The sequence below is a fragment of the Phasianus colchicus genome, chromosome 14 (genome assembly GCF_987193195.1).
Source record: "Phasianus colchicus chromosome 14, bPhaCol1.hap1.1, whole genome shotgun sequence".
Classification (NCBI taxonomy): Eukaryota; Metazoa; Chordata; class Aves; order Galliformes; family Phasianidae; genus Phasianus; species Phasianus colchicus.
Genome location: NC_143449.1, coordinates 19,412,508 through 19,434,247, shown reverse-complemented (window position 1 = coordinate 19,434,247; position 21,740 = coordinate 19,412,508). Strand labels below are relative to the sequence as shown.

The following is a 21,740-nucleotide window of genomic DNA, read 5'->3' as shown; positions in this document are numbered from 1 at the left end:
CAATACCATAATGAAATGAGGTCACTACGAAAGGCTGCTCTTTAAAAAGCAAGCTATTGGCAGCACTTCCATAAGTCAGAGGTACCACTGTCTAAACAAATTCCAAACTGCTGGAGCTTTCTGCAAACTGGAGATGTGGCCACAGCTCTGCCATTGGGGAGGGGGTTGGGAGGGGGGCAGGAGGAGCCATAAATCCTACAGGAAAGGGAAGTCTTCCTAGCGGGGAAGACAGTGAGATTCCAGGTTGTTTTCTCTAGAGCTACGCTGGCTTCTCCATCACCGTGCCTCTTTAAGGAAGGAGCAAACGACACCAGCCAGGACTAGCAGGGAAGGGGCAGTTCTGCCTTGGGGTGAGGCTGCTGTGGTCCCATTTCATGCTGTTCTGCACCCATCTGTTGCTCTGATGCTCCTTCATCCAGCAAGGCAGTGGGATACCCCAGCCCCTCGGGGACAGCTGAAGGCAGGGACTGTGCTGTGCCCTGGGCTCCCATCCCCTCTTCCCAGATGGGCTCCTGTGGTTTGCAGGGACTGCTCAAAGCACTGGAATATCACTGAGCAGGCAGCTGAGGAAAGACTTGATCAAAGTATAAACAAATTCTAAGTGCCTGAATCAAGAGAATGACACAAACTAACCCACCCCTTAAAGTGCCTGTGACCACAAACCACATCACTGCAGCAAAGGAGGCACACTTTTCTTGTTCTAAGTCATAAAAATTACTTACTGAGGTGACAAATTTATGGCTGGAGTAATTACACGATTACTTTATTATGTGCCACCAGCGTGAGAAATATATATTAAAAAGTCACTTATGTCCAAACCAAAAGGGCCAGCAAAGAATTATTGGAGGCAGTAAATAACTGTGACAAGTACAATTATTTACTTGGTTGGAAGCTAGAATTTCAGATTGAAAGCCGGCAGTCATGTTCAAAGGGCTCAGATGCAGTGGCAGCAATCAGTCCCATCCTCACACCCTCCTTAGCACTGTGTGGAAGGTGATGGTGGGCAGCTGCAGCATAAACTCAGCTGGGCTGTGAGCTCCCCAGCACAGGTCCAACCCTTGGGGTCCATGTTCTCACTCAGTGCCAGGGTCCCTAGACACCAGGGAATGGAGGACACAGGTGGGTTATGCCCCAGGGGCAGCAGCGCTGTGCCCTGGTCCTCTTCTGGAGAACAAACCCAGGCATGGCCTCCTCTGAGCAGTGAGTTCCCACTGGGCCGCACCATCAAAGATCTGTTAGTACATTAAAAACAATAAATATGAATGCCCAACTGATTTTCTTACCTTGGGCTTTTCCATGATGGCACAAATCACAATAGGGAGAACTCATCCTGCAAACAGGAGTTACCAGCTGTGAAGACAGAAAGCAGCAGACAGATGCTTCAAACCAACTTTGGATCATCTAAGAAAGGAAGCTATCACAATCCAGTAATAAAGGAGGAGACTCTTACTCTCTTCCAAGGATCAGGACTCACTAAATGCTCCAGAGAAAGCAATCTCTCTGTAGAGATGCTTCCCTTGCAGCTATCAGCCCTTATATGAGGTTAGGGAGGGGTGGCCTCTGGGTGTATCCACAGATGTATTGCTTCCACCTGTGCTGGTAGGGCTGGTTACACCCCTTCACCAGGTGCACAATCACTGCTTCAGGCTGTGACCTAATGGCTCCCATACACCAGCATACAGGGCTGCGTAGTCACAAGGGCTGGGAGGGTGAGGGGAGGGATGTGGTGGCTCCAGCAGAGGAAAGGGGACCTGAGGTGGGGCTGTGATGTGTCAGGGCCACCCCACCTGCGGTTGGACCTGAGCCGTGGTGCAGCCCTGTGCTGCTGATGGCAGCAGCCCCTGGGATCTGCCTGCCCCAGGTACCGCAGTGCTTACAGCTCTCACACGTGGTGACAAGTTGATCTCAGCTTTAATTTCTTCTGTTTTCATTTCGCCGTCTGTAAAAGTAGTTCCCTTCCAGTGCTCAGTTTTACCATCACCATGAACCTCCAAAGCCGTTCAGAAAACCCTGAGTGTGCCTCTGATCTCTCACTGCCGTCGGCTCCGTTTGTGACTCTCAGATAGCAGATTTAAACTAACGTTACTGAAAGCCACTTCTTTTTCCCTAATTCCTTGCCAAGACATGAGACTGGAGTTCTAATGCTTCCTCTGTCAGACAAGGGTTTCTCAGGACACTGTGTAAAGCTTATCTATATGGAATCGCTCTATTTTTGAGGGGAAAACAAAACTGAACTCTCACCTTAGAAGGCAAAAATAAAGCATGTAACCATAAAATGTGTAAACATAATAAGGGTTTTAGCCCTATCCCGGTGGATTCACACTGTACATTCTTTTCTGCTTTCTTTTCCTTTTTACAAGGGAAATGGCTTCATTTGTTGACTAACAGACAAAATCGATGCCCGATGAGCACAAGGACAGCCTGGAGGCTCTGTGTGGGCAGAGCATGGCAGTCCTGCACCAGCCCAACAGGTCTCACCCTGCTCATGTTCTGCCCAGGCAGGCAGCTGGGGCTGGGGGGAGTGGGGCTGAGTCGGGGGGAGGCTGTGGGAAGCCTTAGTACAGAGCTTGTCCCAGGAGCCCCAAGTGCCCCGGATACTAATTGCTAATAAATGTGCATGCTGAGTAGCTTTTGTTTTTCCAGCAGGATGGAATAACATAGAAAATATGTGCAAGTCCCCGGACTTCAAAAGTGTGTTTTTCTTTCATTTATATTTACCTAATTACGCTGTCACAGACTGCTGAAAATCAGACCCTCACCCCCTCCCCACATCCCCAAAATGACCAAATAAGCAGAGCAGAGACTGCGGTGTGCTGACATTGCCGCCGGCCATCGGGGAGCCAAGGGGGGATGCTCAGGGCTGCCTAAATCCCCTGGGCTGTCGTCTGTACCACGGAAATAGGGCTCCAGCCCTACCTGCAGCAGGGAGGTGCAGCAGGATGGAGACAGGGAGAGACCTTAGGGCTGTGTGCTGTGGGTGCTGGATCCAGGGAGAGGCACTGCAGGTAGGAATAGTGCACGTTGCCATCCTCCCAGCAGGAGGAAAAGGCAGCTCTGCCCTTGCAGGGTGTCCGAGCTGATTTGCAGAGCGTCGCAAAATGCACCTGAATGCTGAAAGTTGGTCCAAGAGCTGCATCCAGCCCTAGAGCTCCCAGCTGAGTGCCCATGGCCTCAAGATCTGGAGCAGCTCATGGAGAGGAGCAGGAGTGGGAAAGGTAGAACACAGGGCTATGGTGCGTTCTTGGCGTGCTGCTCATCTGAACAGATCGCAGAGGAGCAATTAAATGATTCTGTCAGATTAAGCTGTGAAAAGCAGGACTGCAACGAGGAACACAGGTCAGCCACGGGGGGCAGCCAGGCCCTATACAGAGGCACTGGGGGGGGAGATGTCAGCACTGAAGTGTTTTAACTTATTTGCAGCCTCAGAAGTTCAGAGCTTCAGTCAACAGGGTGCAGGAAAAGGGCTGGCAGGTTGTGCTGCTCATTTTTAGGTGAACCACCGGCACCACTTGACTGCCCTGTGTTACAAGGCAGCTTCGTTAATCTACCAAAGCTATTTATTAGACCCTAACCTCCAGAGGTGCTCCATAGATGTGGACCCGCAGCACAGTGCTGCTTAGAGCAGGAGATGGAGCTCCGCTGCATTCCTGGAATGAGAGATGAGCAGAAACCTCAGCTCTGCCCACAGGGGTGGGGCAAAATGCCCTCCGGCATTAATGCAAATGTGAGCATGTATTCCAGCGCGCATATAACTTAGTCAAACTGAAAGAATGCAAAGGCAAACAAACAAGCAGAAAGTCCTGCAGTGCATCATGTGTTATTTGCACAGAAAGAGCAGGGCAGAAGGAAGCAATGTGGACATTACGTTACAGAACCGCGGGATTCTACAAGTGCCTGGGTGAGGCTGGTGCTGACCTCCGCAGAGCTTTCCCCATGCAACAGGCCCTGCTACGGTCCCATCTTCCTCCCAGTTTGCAGAGGACAAGAAAGGGCTCTGCTTTTACAGAGCCTTGGATGACAGTGTGAAAGAAAACGCAAAAAGCCAAACCTGACCAGGATTTTCCCGTGCTAATTAGGTACAAAACACTGGTTTTACTCCTCCATAGCTCGGATGAATCGCGGTCCCAGCCCAGGAGGAGATCGATTTCCATGTACAAACATAGCCTAAGGTCTCAGGATTTCCTCCCTTCACTGCAGCTCTGGCCAATTTTGTTCTTGAGATAGAAACTGATGGAGAGAGGAAATGTTAAATTTGTGTGGGAGGTGACTGGGGCTTGTTCAGAGCTGGGCTGGGGGTTTGCAGCAAAGCCCTAATTGTGGTTCCTGATAACGGGAAATCTTAAGCACATCACTGCTTTATTGGCTTCAAACCCTGTCCAACAATTAAGCTTGTTTTTAAAAAGCTCCATTTTCACCTAATCTGCTTTGTGACCTTTTTCTTGCCAAGCCCCAGTGGCTGCAGCCCACCTCTGTGCATGCTGAGGCTTGCTGTGAGCTTTGCTGCAGGTGACAGCAGCACCCTGGCCGTGCATGCTGGGCAGGGGCTTCCACCTATCACTGTTGCACCTTGCTCTTGCCCTTGTGTTTAGCCAACATGTAACAAAGCCCTCCTTCCATCCAGGGCGAGGTATGCATTTACTCCTCTGGTTTGAGATAAGCATCCGTCCAAAGAGTTGCATGGCTTTTTCCAACACGGCTAAGAGTTTCTCAGGAGCATGGCTGGGTTTCCTCACCCTGCACACAGAGGAGCAGCTAGGGCTCTGCAGGACTGGCACAGGGCTGCAGGGGGGCCCAGCACATTCAGAACCCCCCCCCCCCAGCTCTGTCCTCTGGTGGGATTGGGATCTGCTGCCACTGGGAGATGTGCTGGTACCCAGGTGCTGGCAGCACAGCCCATGCAGTGCTGCACTTTGCACAGCATTTAAGCCAGCAGCGTGCGGCACAGTAACCACAACTGAGTGCACCATGTGTACTTATAGATACAAATGTGTGCACATGTATTTACATAAAGAAAGCACGAGAGAATAGAGTCGTCGAGGAAGAGTAAAGCCAGCAGTGGGCTGGTAGTTAAAATCGGGTTTATTGAAATCGATTTGCAGCGCGCAGTGCAGGGGATGTGTTGTGAATGCAGCAGTGAGGTATCACAGCCGCTTCTGAGCGGGGCTCTAGGAAACCCAGCCCCATTTTCCTTCTGCCTCTGTACCATGCAGCTCAGGAACGATGCAAATGCCCCACTGTTTTTTCCACAAGTTGCTCACGAAGCTGGGACTCAGCTGGCCTGGCACCAGATAGGGTTACTGAAGTATTGCAGCCCCCTTCTCACCTGCAGAAATGGGCTGGTTTCCTCCAAAAATTAGAACCACCTCATTTCCATTGGATTCCTCCTCTCACAGTCCCTCTGCCATCTGCCCCCCTGCCTGGGCTGTGCTGCAGGACGTGCAGGTTCGCAGTGCTGCTGCCCATTCCCTGCACTCACTAATGACTCCATAGGCAAATCACACACCTGCCCTCCTCACGAATGGGAACAGACAGCTCCACAGAGCCACACGCAGGAGCTGCAAGCACCATCAGAGCTTCACCAGGACAGCACAGCCAGTGACCTTTTGGGGAGCACAGTGGCACCTGAGAGCATTTTTGGGGCACTTGGGTTCTCTGAGCCCTCACTCCAAGTGCCTCCTCCTCCACCCCCCCTCCTGCCTCAGTGCTCATGGTACTGCACAGATTTTGTTGGCTTCCCTGTGGATCCTATCAGCCAATGAGTTTGCTCCTTTTCAAGGGCTCTTTTTTTCTATTATTACTACTAAATGAATGCACTTCAAAATATGTTCATATTTACATTTGCTTTGAGATGAAATTTCGGAGGTGAGGTTCTGCACACAAACTCCAGGCTCTTTCTGCCTCAATTATGTGTTATATCCATACATGCATAAGAGCTGAGTTATTCCATGAGCCCCCCCTGTGCCTGTGCTCCCCGCAGCACTGCAGCTCCTCCCCCAGCCCTGGGAGTCCCCTCCAGCTCCATCCAGCTCCATTCTGCTGTGGCTACCACCTGTCCCCAGCCCCTTTGGAGGAGGCGGCACTGGTGGCACTGCTGTCGCACTGCCTCACAAGAAGGCTTTGGTTGTGGTGTCTCCACAAAGCTCTCTTTCATTTCAGAGCAGCAGAGAGAGAGGTTGCACTTGTAGATCTGTCTGGCAAACCACTCCAGAAGGTGTTTGCAAGAGGCAGACAGTGCTGCCAAGAATCTCATTACACACCCTGCTTCACTGCCTGGTCCTCCCTGGGAAGGATGCTCCACGGGCAGCCACTCCATGAAGCACACAGCGGGTCACAGCCACAGCAGTGGTGCTGGTGCTACTGTAGGGTGGGGGCTGGGGGAAGACAGCCACTCTCAGCAGCCCCAATTCCTGGCAGACCCACAGGACCCAGGAAAAAACCCACACCCCCAGAGGGATAGGAGAGGCCCAGGAGAGATGCGGAGGAGGATACAGGAGGAGGATGGAGAATCCAGCCCAGGCTTTGTGCACAGCTCGCAGTGGGCTGGGAGAGGGCTGCAGGAGTGCAGCCAAGGCAGACACCCAGGCAGAGCAGCCATCATTGGGAAAACTCACAGCTCAACCTCTCTGTCTTCATTTAGAGAATTTCCACGCAGTCAGGAGCTGAAGCGAGGTACTGCTCTCCTGTGGGCACCGTACTGTGAGCTGCTGGGGTCTGTAGTGGAGTTAATGTGAGGGTGCAGCCAGAGATTCCTCTCCCTTGCAATGCTTCGTTAATAATTTTGTGGTGAAACAAAGCGAAACCGTCCAAGTTTGGTGACAATTTTCCCACAGTCATATGCTGCTCTGATTCATTTTCATCCGCAGATTTAAGTGGTAATGGCCTGACCACAGGACATTTCCTGGGGATTAATCATGGCTGGGAAAGGGCCGCAGTGCCAAGCTGTGCTCCACGTGCCCCCAAATTCTCTCTCTTTGTCAAGACTTTGGCAGTGCTGAGGTCACTCCACTCTGACTTCCCCGGTGCAATTATCACCTGAACAATGTTGATTAACAGCAGCATTCAGACACTGAGGTACACCCTGCAGAAGCACATCTCTGCTGTGCCCATGGCAGTGTGCCGTGGCAGAGCACAAGCATGTGGGCATGGGCAGGGGTGGGCACCCATGGGAAAGCCCATACTCACCCAACAGCTCTCCCTGCCCCTCCTCTGCTCTGCAGAGGGTTGCCCAACAGACTGACAGATGGACAGACTGGAATATCCCTCCATTTCAGACTACCCACTTCCCTTCCAGTGAATGAGTCAACACTGGAAAATCAACTCCCAGGACAACATTAAGGCAAATACCATTTTTTCCACGCACAAACAAGAAATTCCCAGTCAGTGGCAGTGCAGGATGGAGCGGCCCCTGGCTGTGCCTGGGAGATGCTGGGCTCCAGGTGATGCTGAGTTTCCAGTCCAGTACATTGAGCAGCTGGTGGCCTGGGCACGAGCTCTGCATCACTTGCAGTGCTTGCAGCTGCGGCTGTGCGGGCTGTCCTGCAGCCAGGTTCAGACAGGCTCTCCCTCTGCCTTTTTCAGCCTCCAACTGGATGCAGCATGCAGAACCAGCCCAAGACGGGGAGCCTGCGGGGTACTTCTGACTCTCTTTCGCTCTCGTGTTATAACACACAGCTGCCAAGGGGAAAAACAGCCAATCCCCACAGGTTTCTAGCCCACAGCACCGTGGCCGCAGACGAAGGCCCCATGACTGCTGCGGCTGTGGCCAGCGCTGCTCGGGGTCCTGCTGCTGTTCCCATCCCCGTGCCACATGTCTGCGGCTGGCTGCGGGCCATCGCCTCGCAGGCAGTGAGTGCAGCTGGGCTTCCAGCCCTGGTGCTGCCAAGCGTCTGCCTGCAGCCAGGCCCTTCGCCTGCCCACAGCGGGATGCCACGCTGCCCTGTGCTGTACGACCGAGCGGCTTTCGGGCCCGTGACGCTCTTCTTTCCTTCTTGTCTCTTTTCTCCCCCTTTGTACAGCCAGGGATTGAACCTTTTAAACGCTCCTTCTCGTTGTCTGGAAGGTTCCTCAGTGCTGTGTCCCCATTTGATTTCCGCAGGCGGTGCAGCCTGCGACCGTCGTTTGAATTTACAAGGCATCCCGGCACACGAGCGCTCGCATCCATCTCTTGTCTGTGTTTTTGAAATTGAGATTCTGCCTCCCTGCATGATCAAATCTTTTATTTCTGATTAAAGCTGTCAAAGAAACAGCTTTCCGCCGGCTGGAAATTCAGATTAAAAAGAAAAAGAAATTCACATCAGGCAAAGAAGTAACAATACCATTTTCATTGACCTAAGGAAAGGAAAACACCATCAATGGTCCCAATTCTTCATCTGTGCTTTTCCTCCTGCTACTCTTTCTTTTTTTTTTTTTTGGCTGTGATGGGCATTTTTTGGAGGCGCAGCCCCATGTCAGTTCTTCCCATTGCGGAATTTTCATTTTCAAAGCATCAAAAAAAACCCTTCTGGAAAATTCAAAGGCAGATTTCTCCTGTAACGTTTATAATCGCTGCGGCCCATCCAAACCCATCCCATCGCAGGGAATAAATAAATAAACGTTTCTGGTTTGATCGTGTAGCATTTTCCAGAACCATCAAAAATCATCATAAAATTCCCAGCTTGCTTCCCATTGCTCAGGCTATCAATTACCGACACCTTGGCAGACAGCACCCTCCTGCTTTGCACATTCTTAGTAGTACAAACTTCTCTGCAAACAATAGGACTAAAAGGGAAAGAGGAAAGGACAAATTAAAAAAGCATGCTGTGAGCTTAAACTGGAGGCTTGACACTGTCAGCACAACCCATATGGAAAAAATAGACCTTTTCCATGGCATAGCAACATGTTTCTTCATAAAGGGGATTGCACACACATGTAAAATATATGTGAGGATGAGAAAAGCGCACATGTAATAGATACTGCATCACCACACTGCCAGGTAGTTCCAAGATTACGAAAGCTGGGCAATTCGGTGCAGATATTTTATAGACTGTTGCTTCAAATGGCTTAAATATATTGTGTAAGAGAAGATGGCCAAGGCAGTAATGTTTGCAGCCAATCTTGTTAAGGTAATGAGGAGGGTAACTGAATCTGCAGTCTGTAAGGAGCAAGTTGTTTGTCACGGGTCGGGAAGGGGGAGATTTTCCATTGACGCCTGGCACGGACGGCCAGGGGAGTTATGGGATGGGAATGGTTGGCCCCAGCAGGGCTGCAGGAGTTGGCCACTGCTGGTGGAGGCTATCAGCAGCTGTGGTGTAACAGTTTGGCTGGGAAACATGGTAAAACCTGTGCTCTTGGTGAGAATTTATGGCCTCTGAAGCTGCGGTCATCCTCAGGGCAGGTGGGTCACTTCCTTGGCTCATGGTGTTTCACCTCTGGTAGAGATGGGTCACCTCCATTACCTCATGGTCATTAATCTCCAGTGCAGGTTGCTCATCTCCAGTCTGTTGTGTTTCATCTCCAGGAAAAGCATCCCATATAGCCACACTCATCCTTATTCAGGCTATGGAGGCCAGGAGGCTGCACAGAGCATCTGGACCAAGTAGGACCCAGCCTGGTCCATCAGACTGGTCCTAATGGCTGTGTGGAGCCACCTACATCTATACCAACGCAAACAGCCTTGTGAAGCCACCCAACAGCCATTGGAAATGGAAAGTGGTGGAACTCGCTGTCACCCATTTTACTGCTTGTTTTCAGAGGAGGGGAGAATTCCCATCCTGAGCCTTTGTGGCACTGGAAGGAGAGCAATGGGGTGTTCAGAGTTGCTGGGGCTGCAGGAGGGATGGCTCCAGAGGATGCTCCAGCCCTGCTCTCTGTCAGGGCAGGGAGGCACCATCCTGGCCATTATAGACCCCAGAGCAGCACTCCTGGAAGGTTCCTTGACCCAGGTGACCACAGGGCAGCGTTCACAGCTTCTGGGTTTAATATACATATTTATAGTACATGTGCATTTATTTAACAGGTCTGGACCACGCTGCCAGTGTTTGCCAAAAAGAGACAATCATCCTTCATTTCACAGCTGTGACATCATTAGGTCATATTTCACGGATATGATGTCACTACTGCGCAATACGACTTCTTATTTTCAAAAGGTTTTTATTAATGCTGAGGTTTTTTGTTTCTTTTCCTCTGGTCTGGCCAGAACATCTGGAGCCGGGAAACTTCAGAGTCCAGAAATATTCACAAGATGTAGCAGACAGCGTTACAACCCACAATATTTCTTTGAGAAAAAAGAGAACAGATAACAACGTGGGGAAGCAGAAGTCACAACCAACTGCTCCGAGTCCCAGCACTGTGCAGCATGGGAAGGAGCAGGAGGTGCAGGGCTGAGGGTGACCCCACTCCTTCGGATGGCTGCTCTGCCACAGTGGGCTGCTGCTCAGCAGTGATGTGGAATTGTGGCCATGAGATCCTGTGCCCTCTGTGCAGACATCCAATGGCAGAGACAGCACCAGGACATCTACATCATCTACGTCTACATGGGGCAATATTTGTTTCTCAGCACCTAGGAACAAAGTGGTGGCACCCGGGGTCTGTCCCTCTCCTTCATGGTCCCTTCTGTGTCCAGCCCAGGGAGGTGGGACAATGTCCTGCTGCTCATCTGAGGTGGGGGACATCGATGTGCTATGGGGGGTATCCATGTAGCTCACCAGGGCTGGGATCAGCAGCAGGGCACCTGGCTACCAGAAGAACACTGTGGGGCACACAGGTGTCTCTGTTGATGAGAGGTCTGTCCGTCTGCCTCCAGCATCAATCCTTCCAGAAAACCAGGGGAAAGGGAATGGGAAGCATGCTGGGGATAAGGCGAAGGAGGGGAGACGGTGCCCCTGGTAGGCAGTGGGGAACAGGGGCACTTCTGGAGGAGGTGGGGCAGGATCTGTGTGCACAGCTGCCCCACAGGGCTTGGGGGTCCCTCGGTGGTCAGGGCTCATTGGGACCAGCCCCACAGGCATGGCTTCTCTGTGGGGCTGTAAAGCACAAGGTGGGAGATGGGCTTGGGTGAGCATTCATCTGAAATCTCTAATTAATATATTCCAGCTGCATCCCTTCTGGGTTCCCTTTCCAGCAGTGCTCGTGCAAGTGAGCACAAAGAGTCCCAGACAATAGATTTTAAATGCTTTTTCCATAAGCCTGCACAGCAGAAACAGGAACGCAAAAGCGTTACTGTCAAGGGAAAAGACCACATCGCCAATGTGACCACGCACAGCTCATCTCAGGCTCCGAGCAGTGGGTCACCTACTGAGTGGCAATCCTGGTAAATGTCACTGCCTAATTCTGAACAATGAAAAATGGCCTGAGAGCTGCAGCCTTTGTGGCACGCTGCTGTGCTATGCCAGCTCCATGCGTGCCGTCACCCAGCAGCGGGCGGGCAGATGCTTGCAGCCCTGGGAAGGAGGATGCCCTGGGATGCAGGTTGGGTGCAGCCTGGGCAGCTCAGGTGGCTGCCGTATGCTGGGAGAGGAGATCAAAGCCGTGGAATTAAGACTGACAAGCTGACGAGATAAACTGGTCAGATAAAAGGATGACAGAAATAATTTTACACGGCATTACTGTGAAAAGCTAATTTATACACAGATGAGTCCATGACAGACTCAGTGGAGGGTGGCAGACGAGCTGGGAATGAAGAGCACTTCATTTATTGCCTGGAACAGGAGGGGGAGTGTGAGGAGTTAGCTGCCTGGGACGTCTCTCTCTCTCTCTCTCTCTCTCTCTCTCTTCCTCTTTCTTTTTCTCTTTGCAAAGTTATCAAACTTTATCTGGGTGATTTTTTGCAAATTAGGGAAAGAAAACCACTGCATCTGTCAGTGTTCCTGCTTTGCCCAGGCCCACGGGTGAGAGTTTGGGTTGACTGCAAAACACAGTCCTGATTTCCCCTGCAAAAATAACCAAAAGGCAGGCAGAAAGGCAGCTGCACTTCTGCACCATGTGGAGCTTTCGCTTTGCTTTCCAACTGAGCCAGAGTCACCATTCTCCCTCTTCAGCTTTTTTTTTGGCTTAGTGGTGTGACCAAGCACTGAGTGCTTCCCTTCTTCTGGGCACTGCCCAGCCTTGGTCTGGGGTACAGCAAGCCTCCATTTCCCACCTCCTTACCCTTCCCCATCTCCGCAATCCTCACCACGCTCTGTGTGAACACTCAGCCCCTTGCTTTGGGGCTGCAATCCTGGAGATGCTGCGACCGGCCCAGCCCAGGTACCAGCTGTCCCACAGCCCCAGCCGCCTCCTCTCACCCTGTTCTTGGCACCAACGTCTTGTGCCACACCTCATATTTTATGCAGACCTGACAGCCTCAGCCCTCTTGCTTTTCTCCCAGGCAGCAAAGCCGTGCCCAGCCCTTGCCTGCAGCACAAAGCAGGCAGAGCAGGGTTGCTGCTGGGGATGCTGTGTGCCCATCCCCTCCCACCCCTGTCCCTGCAGCCTCCTGGCACGCAGAGCAGCTCTGTCGCGCCCCGCACGCTCTCTCAGCCGTCCCTGAGCAGGCTGGCTGCTCTGCAGCTGCCAGAACAATAGTAATAATACTAATAAACCTCCTTCACGCTGAATACTGCAGGCTGTTGGCAGGTCCTTCTCACACAATTAGCATTTCTCGTCAAGCAGGGGGCTCACAGATTGCACATGCTGGTTAGTGTTTTGCAGAACAGACTGAAACCAATATGGCCCTCCCTGTGCCATCAGCTGAAAGTGGCTTCCCACCAGGCCAGGCCCAGCACGCCGTCCTCCAGCACAGCCCTGGGCTCTGGGGACGAGGCAGCTCTCCCAGCTCCCCAGATGCCCCTCGGCATGCTTGCACCTTCCCCAGCGTGCATAGGCTGCAGACAGCAAGCAGAATGCTCAGTCTGCATGGCTGCAATAAGGGATGTTGCAGGACAGGCTTCTGCCATTGCAGGGGCAAAGATGGCCATGCAGGCAGAGAGAACACTGCCATTCCTTCACTGCCCTGTCTTTTGCTCAGAAAAGAGTGCTTTGGTGGACTGCAGGGCTTGGACACAGCATTGTGACTGTAGAAATTTTGATCCCCAGCACAGCTCTGTGGGTTGCAAGAGTGCGGGGCGCATCTCTGCAAATCACTGCTTGCCATCTTGCTGCTGATCAGCTTGGTGATGACAACGAGTCCTGAGCAGGCTCTGAGCCTGCAGCAAGTGCAGGATCAGGCAGGTAAGATAAGTCTCATGTTGGGTTCTTTGAGTGCTGCCACGGCTCAGCTTGTGCACAGCCTGCTGGTGCAGCTCATCAGATGCACAGTAGCTCCTTAAACCAGTATTACCCCAACTTCATCCTCAAAGTGACACTTGAAAAGAGCCTTAAACTTCTGTCTGCCTGCGTAGGCTGTATCTGTAAATCTCACAGTAGATGCTGGACTTCTCTCCACGCTGTTAAACCAATGTAAGCCCATCCAGACAGCAGCATGCACCGTGATTAATTGCCTTGCTTTAAAACTCCTATTTATAGACAAGCACTGCGAGCCCATTGCCAGTGATAAGGGGCTGGCCAGGCTCCTCCCTCCCCGAGCAGCCAAATCCCATTGCTAATCCACGGCTTCAGGCTGTCCTCTTGGCTCCTCAGCTCCAGCTGCTGCCACAGGCTGAGGGGGACAGGGACAGCACCAAACCCCAAGGGGCAGCGGGGCCTGGGGACAGCATCAAAGGAGCTTTAGAGCTCAGCACCTGCAGGAGCCAGGAGAAGGACCCAAGGGTGCATGTGATCTCTGACCTCACATCACCCACCAGCACTGGGCTCCCTGAGACTCACACAGCAGCTCTGGGCTTTGCATGCAGCTGGTTCTGGGGCCGTGTGCTCGCAGGGATGTCCCAGGCCCGTGGCAGACCTGGGCTGCAGCAGGCAGCAGGGTGTGCTGCTCTGGGAGCAACGTGTTTGGGGAGCGATGCTCCACATCAAACAGGTTCCTACCCTACAAACATTTTTCTTTACCCTACATTATTCTTTTAAAAGAAAAGTCGGAAGAAGAAGAAAGAAATCCATTCCACCCTCTGCTTTTATTTTCTCAAAAGCTCCAGATCTTATCAACAAAGCCTCCTTCCTTTCTGGCCGGCCCGCGGCTGCTGACTGACGCCATGGGGATGAAAAGGACGGATCCCTTTGAATGCCAGCAGCTGGAAGAGCCGCAGCCACTCCCAGGCTGATTCCTACAGGACGGGTTTCTTCCTCCTTCCCACTGGGGCGGATCCCTCTCCGTGGGTTCGCTGGGAGCGAGGGATGCAGGCATTGCTGCCCAGGAGCTTCGTGTGCTCTGCTCCTCCTTCCATCCAGAGGGAAGCAAAGCAGCCCCAGTACCGGGGCATCCCTGGGGCAGGGGAGAGGGCAAGCAATATTTCCACCCCATGGGCTTGTGGTGAATGAATGGCTGTGCTCGTGCTGGTTGGGAGGGATGAGGACATGTTCACTGGGGAGCAATGCCCCTTGCACGTGCACACACACACACACAGGGGAGAGGAGGGGGAGGGAGGCATTTACACATGCACGTGGAACAATCTCTATTTGTCTCCTAAGACAGACCCCACTGTTGGGTTTCCTGGGGTCATGCAGCTGCACGAACATGTGGAAAAGAAATGTATCTCTCCTAAGTACTGGACATACATGTAATTCAATACATTGCTCCCATGTGCAAGAAATCCACCAAACCGGCCCCATTTCAAGTCACAGGGAAATGCAGACTATCAGACAAGGAGGCAAATCCACTCTTAATTCAACTCTTCATTTCATGTTAATTGGCTTGGACTTGGATGTGGTGTCAGAGGCTCTCGAGGTGCTGCCACACAGAGATGCCCCCATTCCCTGCCTGTGTCCCACTGCAGGCAAACCCCAGCATTCCCCCCAGCTGCATTATTGTCTCCTGGGTGCACCACAACGCCCTGGGGGGTCGCTGCCCCACACTGCCACCCCTCAGCCCCACACCTGCTCCCCAGCCACAGAGCCAGGAGAACCCATCTGACCTCCACTGACGACGCGGTGAGGACATGAACTGCAGTTACCTCATCTGAGCGTTAAATGGATTTTTCCATTAAGAGGGGATTTTTTTTTGGTCTTGTTTTATTGAAAAGGAATTTGCAGTAATTAGCTCTTACGGGGGATTTCACTGTTCTCTCTCCTCCTCTAAAGCATAAAACACTTATTACAACACATTGTTTAACATGATATCCACTCCCAGAGATTTTTCTTTCCTCATGCGACGATCAAGCCCTGCTTTTGGACTTCAAGGCCCTAAATCTTCCTGCAGACTCAAGCCATGCCCTGGTCCCCTCTGCCTGGATCCGCATTTATCTTTCCCCCGCAGTCCTCTGAGCAGCTCAAAATGAATGAGCTTGCAAAATGAGGTGCTTTTTTTAATTTCCCTCTGCTTTGTTGGATTATCATTGGTAGGGACTTTCCCTGCCTGCTTCCACTGCCATGGACAGAGCAGCCGCCCATGCAGTGGCAAAGGACAAATTCTCCCTGTGGCCATTTACCCCTCCCAGAATCTTTGCCTTTGTTCTACTGCCCTATATTTAGACCGCTGGGCTTCATCTTCCTCATGGGAGAGCACTGGGAGTGGAGCAATAAATCACTGCCCTGGTTCCTGCTGCTGCAGGGGGAGGGATATGGTGGCACAGCCTGGGGATGTACCTACCCTATGATGGGGCACTCCAGCACCATGAGAAGACCCATCCCCACGTCACTGCTGTGTCACCACCACTGCAGGACAAAGCCAGGTCTTCATTCACCCTCTCTTCCCTGCTGCAGTCCAGTTTTCCTGATGCTCGTCCCACATTTTCCTTTTCTCATTTCCATGCCTTTGTGCTGCTCACTGCAGCCCCTTGGGCCAACCCAGCCCACTCCCCTGCTCTGTGGCACTTGGGCTCCGAGGAGCCTTGCAGATGGTTCTCATATCCCTCCTGCAATTGGCAGGCTGAGCTAGATGCAGTTAAGTTGTTAATGCAGTTGGGCATAGTATAAGTTAGCTTCATTCAAGTGCAAAGATGAAAACCACTATGTGCTGTGAGCGCTTATTATTGTTGCTATTATGCAGCCCTTTTAAACTTGCCATATAAATCATGCCCTCCAGCTCCTTGATTACGTTCCCGGCACTCCTCTGAACTCTCTCCAATCCATCAGCATCGTTCCAGCCCCGAATGCAATATTGCAGGTGCAGGTGGGGAAGCTGAGAGCCCCCCATCCTTGAGGGTGCCTGTGCAGGGACCCCATGCCCACAGAGAGCCTGCACTGCCAGAGCTGCTGCAGACAGTGCTGTGCCTTAACGGCTGCTCTGGTTGTGCTGTCATTTCCCATTAGAGGCCTTGGTAACTGGCGCTTCATGAGGCTTTGCAGAATAATTTGTATGTTTAATACACCTCGAAAGCCCATGTTGGGCTGCAATTAAGGCAAGGGGGAGGGAGAGGAGAGGAGAGGAAAAAAGCCACCTCCCGCTGGCTGCAAAGAACCTGCTGCTTTCTGCAAAGGGCTGCTGCCATTGAGGATGCCAGGCAAGCTGGAATTAGAGGCAAAAACATAATTTGTCATTTGGAAGGCTTGGGCTCGTGGGAGGTGAAATGAGGGGCTTGGGAGCTCCTATGGGCAGATCACCACGTGAAGAGCTGCACTGCTCTGGGGGTCCAGAGCCCAGGACAAGGGGGGGAGGGGAACATAAGGCTTGGCACTGCTCCCTGCAGAGGGGATGCTGCAGGTGGGGCTGAAAACCGCTCTGGGGATGGAAATTCATCTTCCTGAGCACCGCTGGGCAGATTTCCTGTGGTTCATTTTTGCTTCTGTTATACACAAATGTTTGAGAAAATAAACAACAGCAAATACGAGTGCCCCCTCCGCCACCCGGCTGTCGGGTTCGGAGCGCACCCCAGCACTGAGCGATTCATCCAGGTGGCAAATAGAAAAACTCCTGGGGACGTGGGCACGGGGAAGCTGCACAGCTCTCCTTATTTCTGCAAACGCAAACACTGCTCCACATGAGGAATTATGAACTGCCGGGAGTAGAAAAGTCTCAAGTGAATTATTCAGTGTGAATTACTCTTTTAGCCCTATGCTGCTGCACTGCCGATTGAAGGGAGTTTCCTCTCATTTCAGCTAGCGTGGGGCGGGTGCCTCGGCTGGAAGATGGCAAAGGCAGAACAATGGGCACAAGGCCATGGGCAGCACTGAGCCCTTGTCTGCTCCCTGCCTCCAGCTGGTCCCAGCCAGCAGCTCCCAGCACAAGCTGCTGGAGCTCAGCATACGTAGGGAAGCTGGGTGCGGTGCCGGGGCACAGGGAGGACAGGGACAGGGGGATGCAGCTCAGCCATGCACCAGGCAGGAGGGATAACTGCAGGAATGGAGCTGAAACCTTGCTATAGAAAGAGTGCAGATTAAGTATTCCTAAAACCTCATCAAATGTAGCAATGTGTGGGAGCTGAGCATTACCTGAAACCATCAGAAATATTCCCTTTGTTTGTCAGGTGCTGCATCTCTGGGTGCTTCCTCAGCATCCCTGTTTAGCTCTATGGGAATTGATCTTGGACAGAGCCATGACTGCTGTTTGAGGAGTGCATGAACAGAGTCCATCAGGAACCCTCATCCCCAGCAGCTCAGTGGTTCCAGAACAACAGAGCTACAAGGCAGTGCCAAGCCAGGTTGCCACTGAACCTCATAAAATCACTTGAGCTTTACCTTCTCTTTCTCCATCCTGGGGATGCTCCCTGGGTGAAGGCAGCTCTGCCATCATCTCCTGAATGCACTTGGAGATCAGCCGGAGATGTGATCCCCCAGCAGCAGCCCTGATCCACCTGAGGAGCTGACCTACGCTGCTCTCTCAGTGGGACACGCTCAGGTTGTCCCACTGGCTCTGAAGTGCTCATGTGAGTGGCACTGCTCTATGAGATCGATGGGAACAAATCAGCTTTTGGTGTTGGCTGCACCATGGAAAATCCCAGTGAGCGTTTTAACAAGCTTCCATCAGACCTCACATCTTGTACCTAGCACCTGGCTGTGGAAAATCCAGTTTCCACAGCTGGTACTTTCTTTTGCTTTGCTGCAGATCACAGCACACAGGGAGCATTCACTGCGCCATCCCTGCCGAGACGGGCACACATCCCTGCTGCCCATAACATGGCGCTCTCCTCCAGGGCTGCGTTTAACTGATAGAGGCTTAAGCCCCTCCATTGCCAGCATCCCAGCCTGTGTTTCCAGGAGTTGGAGGAATTCCTCACCTCACTTCTGGTGCTGTCACAGGGCAGAATACGGGTTCTGTCCCTGTACTTTGCCCCAGCCCAGCAGCCCGCACCAGATCTCTCCTAGATGATGCTTTTTCCTGTGCTCCACTTACGGCTGTTGCTGCCAGTAATCTCCCAGGGCTGCCCCCCACCAGCCCCCAAGCTGTGATTTACGCCCCTCATATCCTTGTAGATAGTTATCAGATCTCGCCACGGATGTCGGGTAGCCTAGCTAGACAGATTTAGCTCTTTTAATCTCTCTTCATAAGTCAATCCCTCCAGCCGCTTAATCATTTTTGTTGTTCTCCTCCAAATTCCCAACGAGATGGTTTATCTTGCAAGCTCCTGGTGCATGGCTGTATATTTACCAAAACTTCAGCAGCTTAACATAGAAATACCGCTGTGCAGAGCAGATTGCTGACTCACCTGCACCCCAAAGAGCAGCTGAGCTCCCGCTGGGGTGCTGAGCAGATCCATGCACTGCTGGCACAGCCCCCAGCACGCAAGTGGGGGATTGGCTGCAAGAGCACAGACAGGGGATGGAGTCTGGTGCGTTCAGGGGCTGTGGGGGAGATGCAGCCAAGAGGATGGGAAGGTCCTTAGCTCTGCCTCACTTGCAGCATTTGATGGCTGTAAAACACCCATCATTGCCAAATCTGGGTCTCTGTGGTGGTGAGGATGTGGTGCACAGGCACAGGGATGGCACTGTGCAGCCAAGTGGCTGCCACTTATGTGCTGAGCCCCACACTGTGCTCACCAGGTTTGTCCCTGTGCTCATTTTGGAACCCCTAGTGAGAAGGTGTGATGAGGGACTGACATCCTAATTGCTCCTCTGGTCCCACTTCACTGTGTTCTTTTCAGAGGTGGGAGTTCTGCAGGCAGGTCTGAAGGCTGGCAGCATCCACCTGGCCCAGGTGCCCATCCCAGAGCAGCAGGGCAGATGCAGAGGGCTTGGGGAGGCTTTGATCCTGAGGAGCTGCCATGAGGACAGGCAGTGGTGAGAGAGGCATGAGGGAGGGAGCAGGGGGCTGCCCCTGTCCTCAATCCCAAACCTCCAAAAGTGTGCTTATAGCTTCCTGAGCAAAACATTCCTCCTGCCCCCACTGCTTCCTGATTCCCCAGTCAGCAACATGCTCGTGCTTGAAATTACAGCCGGGAGCCCATGGGATGTGAGCTCCATGCACCTGCTGCTCGAGTGGGAAAGCTTTCCCTGTTCTTTTCCAGCCTCTGAAAGGCAGAGAAGAAACCGCCTGCTCCTAGCAGCATGTCATGAGCAGCCCATGGACATGGGAAGAGTCAGTCCTGGGCCGGGGATGGCCCAACCTGCAGGCATGGGGTTGACGAGGTGGCTGTCAGTCTGCACAGGGCCCTCTTCATTGAACTAAATATTTGAATGGGTGCTGTGCAGTGTCAGAAATGGCACATTGCTGCAGGAAGGGGAAAAGGGAGGGCTGTGGCCACGCATAGAGATTTGGGGCAGTAATTTGGACCCTGCACAGCTACCCTGGCAGCCTCAGCCCCAGAGAGCTGCAGCCCCAGCTCCTGGAATTCGCCTGTGTTTCGGACAGGGGTGATTGCTTCAGCAGAGCAGGGTTAGGGTTTCACGGAGCCCCAGCAACACGAGGCTGGTGGATGGCAGAGTTTACATTTCTCATCCATATCTCCCTCCCTCTTCCTTCCCCATTCCCTAATATTTATTATTTCCCCTCGTAATGCTTTTTTCATTATGTGACCAAAATCTCTCTCACTCCCCTAATAGGAAACAACAAAGCAAAGCCAGGAGCTCAGTCTCAAGGAGCTCCCACAGTGGCCATGTCCCAACCTCGAGATGCCCCCACAGAGGCTCAGCTCCTCCATCAGCCTGGAGAAGCAAATTATAACCAGTGGAATTACAAACCTGTCCATTCGGGGCTTTTCACAGCAACGCTGCAAAGATGGGCAATTTCCTCTGTTCTGGAGACCAGAGCTTATGTGGGATGGAACCCTTTGAGGCACTGTATGCCCACTGCCCTGAACCCTTCATCTAATGGAAAGCCCATCTCTGCGCACACTTGCTCCCTTTACATCTCTCTTCTTACTTTTCCCCTTTTTAAGAGACCTTAGAGGAGAGGGAAGAGGAGAGGGCTGGCACCTCCCCCTCCCCCTTGTCCGAAATAAAGGGATGCAGCTGGAGAGGCAGCGGTTCCTGCTGCAGTATGGATGGGGTGAGAAAGTCATTACCTGCCTTGGGTTTCACTGTGAGAATGGCTGCAGCTTCCACTGGGAAACACTGCGTCTGAGGGGGTTCAGAAGGGGGCAGGAGGGAATGGGGCAGTGGGGGCATAGGGCAAAAAACGCCTGTCAATAAAGAGGGGAAGAAAGTAAAAAAAGGGGGATTACTTTTTTTTTTTTGCATGCAGACATGTAGAATCTGAAATAAATTACCTGTCTCCAAAAACAGTGCATTAGGAGGAATAATCGATTGAACACGCCACAAACTCTGTTTTATGGCACTGTAAGGTTGAGCAGGGCTGGGAGCTGCGGAAGGGAGAAGCTGTCAGACACAGAGAGGGGATACTTCAGGGGAGGAGGGCTTTGTCCTTTCCTTTCTTCTTTCTTTTTGTTCCTCTCCTCTCGTTTTGTGGGTTTTTTATTTTTAATCTCCCCTTGGGGACTTTCTCCTTTGTTCTGTTGTGGGGGGGAGAGAACTGGATTGTGTTTCTCCTGCTCCTGACTAAAAGAAATGACATCAGCTCAATGTGTGTTAGCATCTCTTCCCTCTGTGCTCCTTACCCCCTTGTGCCCTGTACTCTTCAGTAATTCAGAATTTAGCCCAGCAGCAGGGATGGGCTGAAGGACAGAGGGAGGAGCGCAGCATCCCTCTGCACCTGGAGCCTTCCTGGGTGGGACAGCAGCAAACAGAGCCTTGAGATGGTTCAAGGCTTGGATTCTTCATCCATTTGGGAACAAGGAAGTCACCTGAGCCATGCTGAGTTATACTGAGCCATGCCAAGCCATGATGAGCCACACTGAGCTATGCTAAGCTGTGCCAAGCCATGATGAGCTGCCACTGATGACCCAGAGCCACCTTTGCCACCCCCTGGTCCTACAGAAGCCACACATCACCTGAACTCTGCTCCGCAGAGGACACTGCTAGCCTCAGCAGCACGGCCGCCTCAATCCCTGCTTTGCATTATCCATAATTAAAGTCACACGAAGGAAATAAATCTTGCTCCCCACTAATATGACGGAGGAGCATGTTAAATTATGGTGCCGTTTATCAAATGATTGCTCAATGCAGCTACCTTCTCCAGTAACTTATGATAAAACATGTCATAAACTGATTTGGGAATTAATACCTACTGGATGATGTGGTGACAAACGGCTGTAATATGTTCTGCTACAGAAAGGAGCGAGTTCTTGTTTTATTTAGGAAGCTGCAAGTGGATTTCGTATTCATGTAAATAGGGGGCTGATCAGTGGGGGTTTCAGAGAACAGGGGGTGGTACTGGCACTGCCTGTGCTGCCTTGCCCTGT

General features: G+C 52.2%; 1 protein-coding gene across 6 annotated transcripts in view; it reads right to left on the bottom strand.

The window, feature by feature from the left end:
• Positions 1–262: 262 nt before the first annotated feature.
• The window catches only part of LOC116229428 (uncharacterized), a 62,410-nt gene continuing 40,932 nt past the window's right edge, over positions 263–21,740 (bottom strand). For 2 of the 6 annotated variants that reach the window (XR_016471192.1, XR_016471194.1), the window contains exons 3-4: positions 1,284–1,350; positions 263–574 (exon numbers count right to left, since the gene is read on the bottom strand). The gene's annotated coding sequence lies outside the window, so the exon portion shown is untranslated. Of the gene's footprint in view, positions 575–1,117; positions 1,233–1,283; positions 1,518–21,740 lie in introns of those variants that run through there. The other 4 variants (XR_004167016.2, XR_016471195.1, XR_016471193.1 and 1 more) reach the window with 4 other exon arrangements.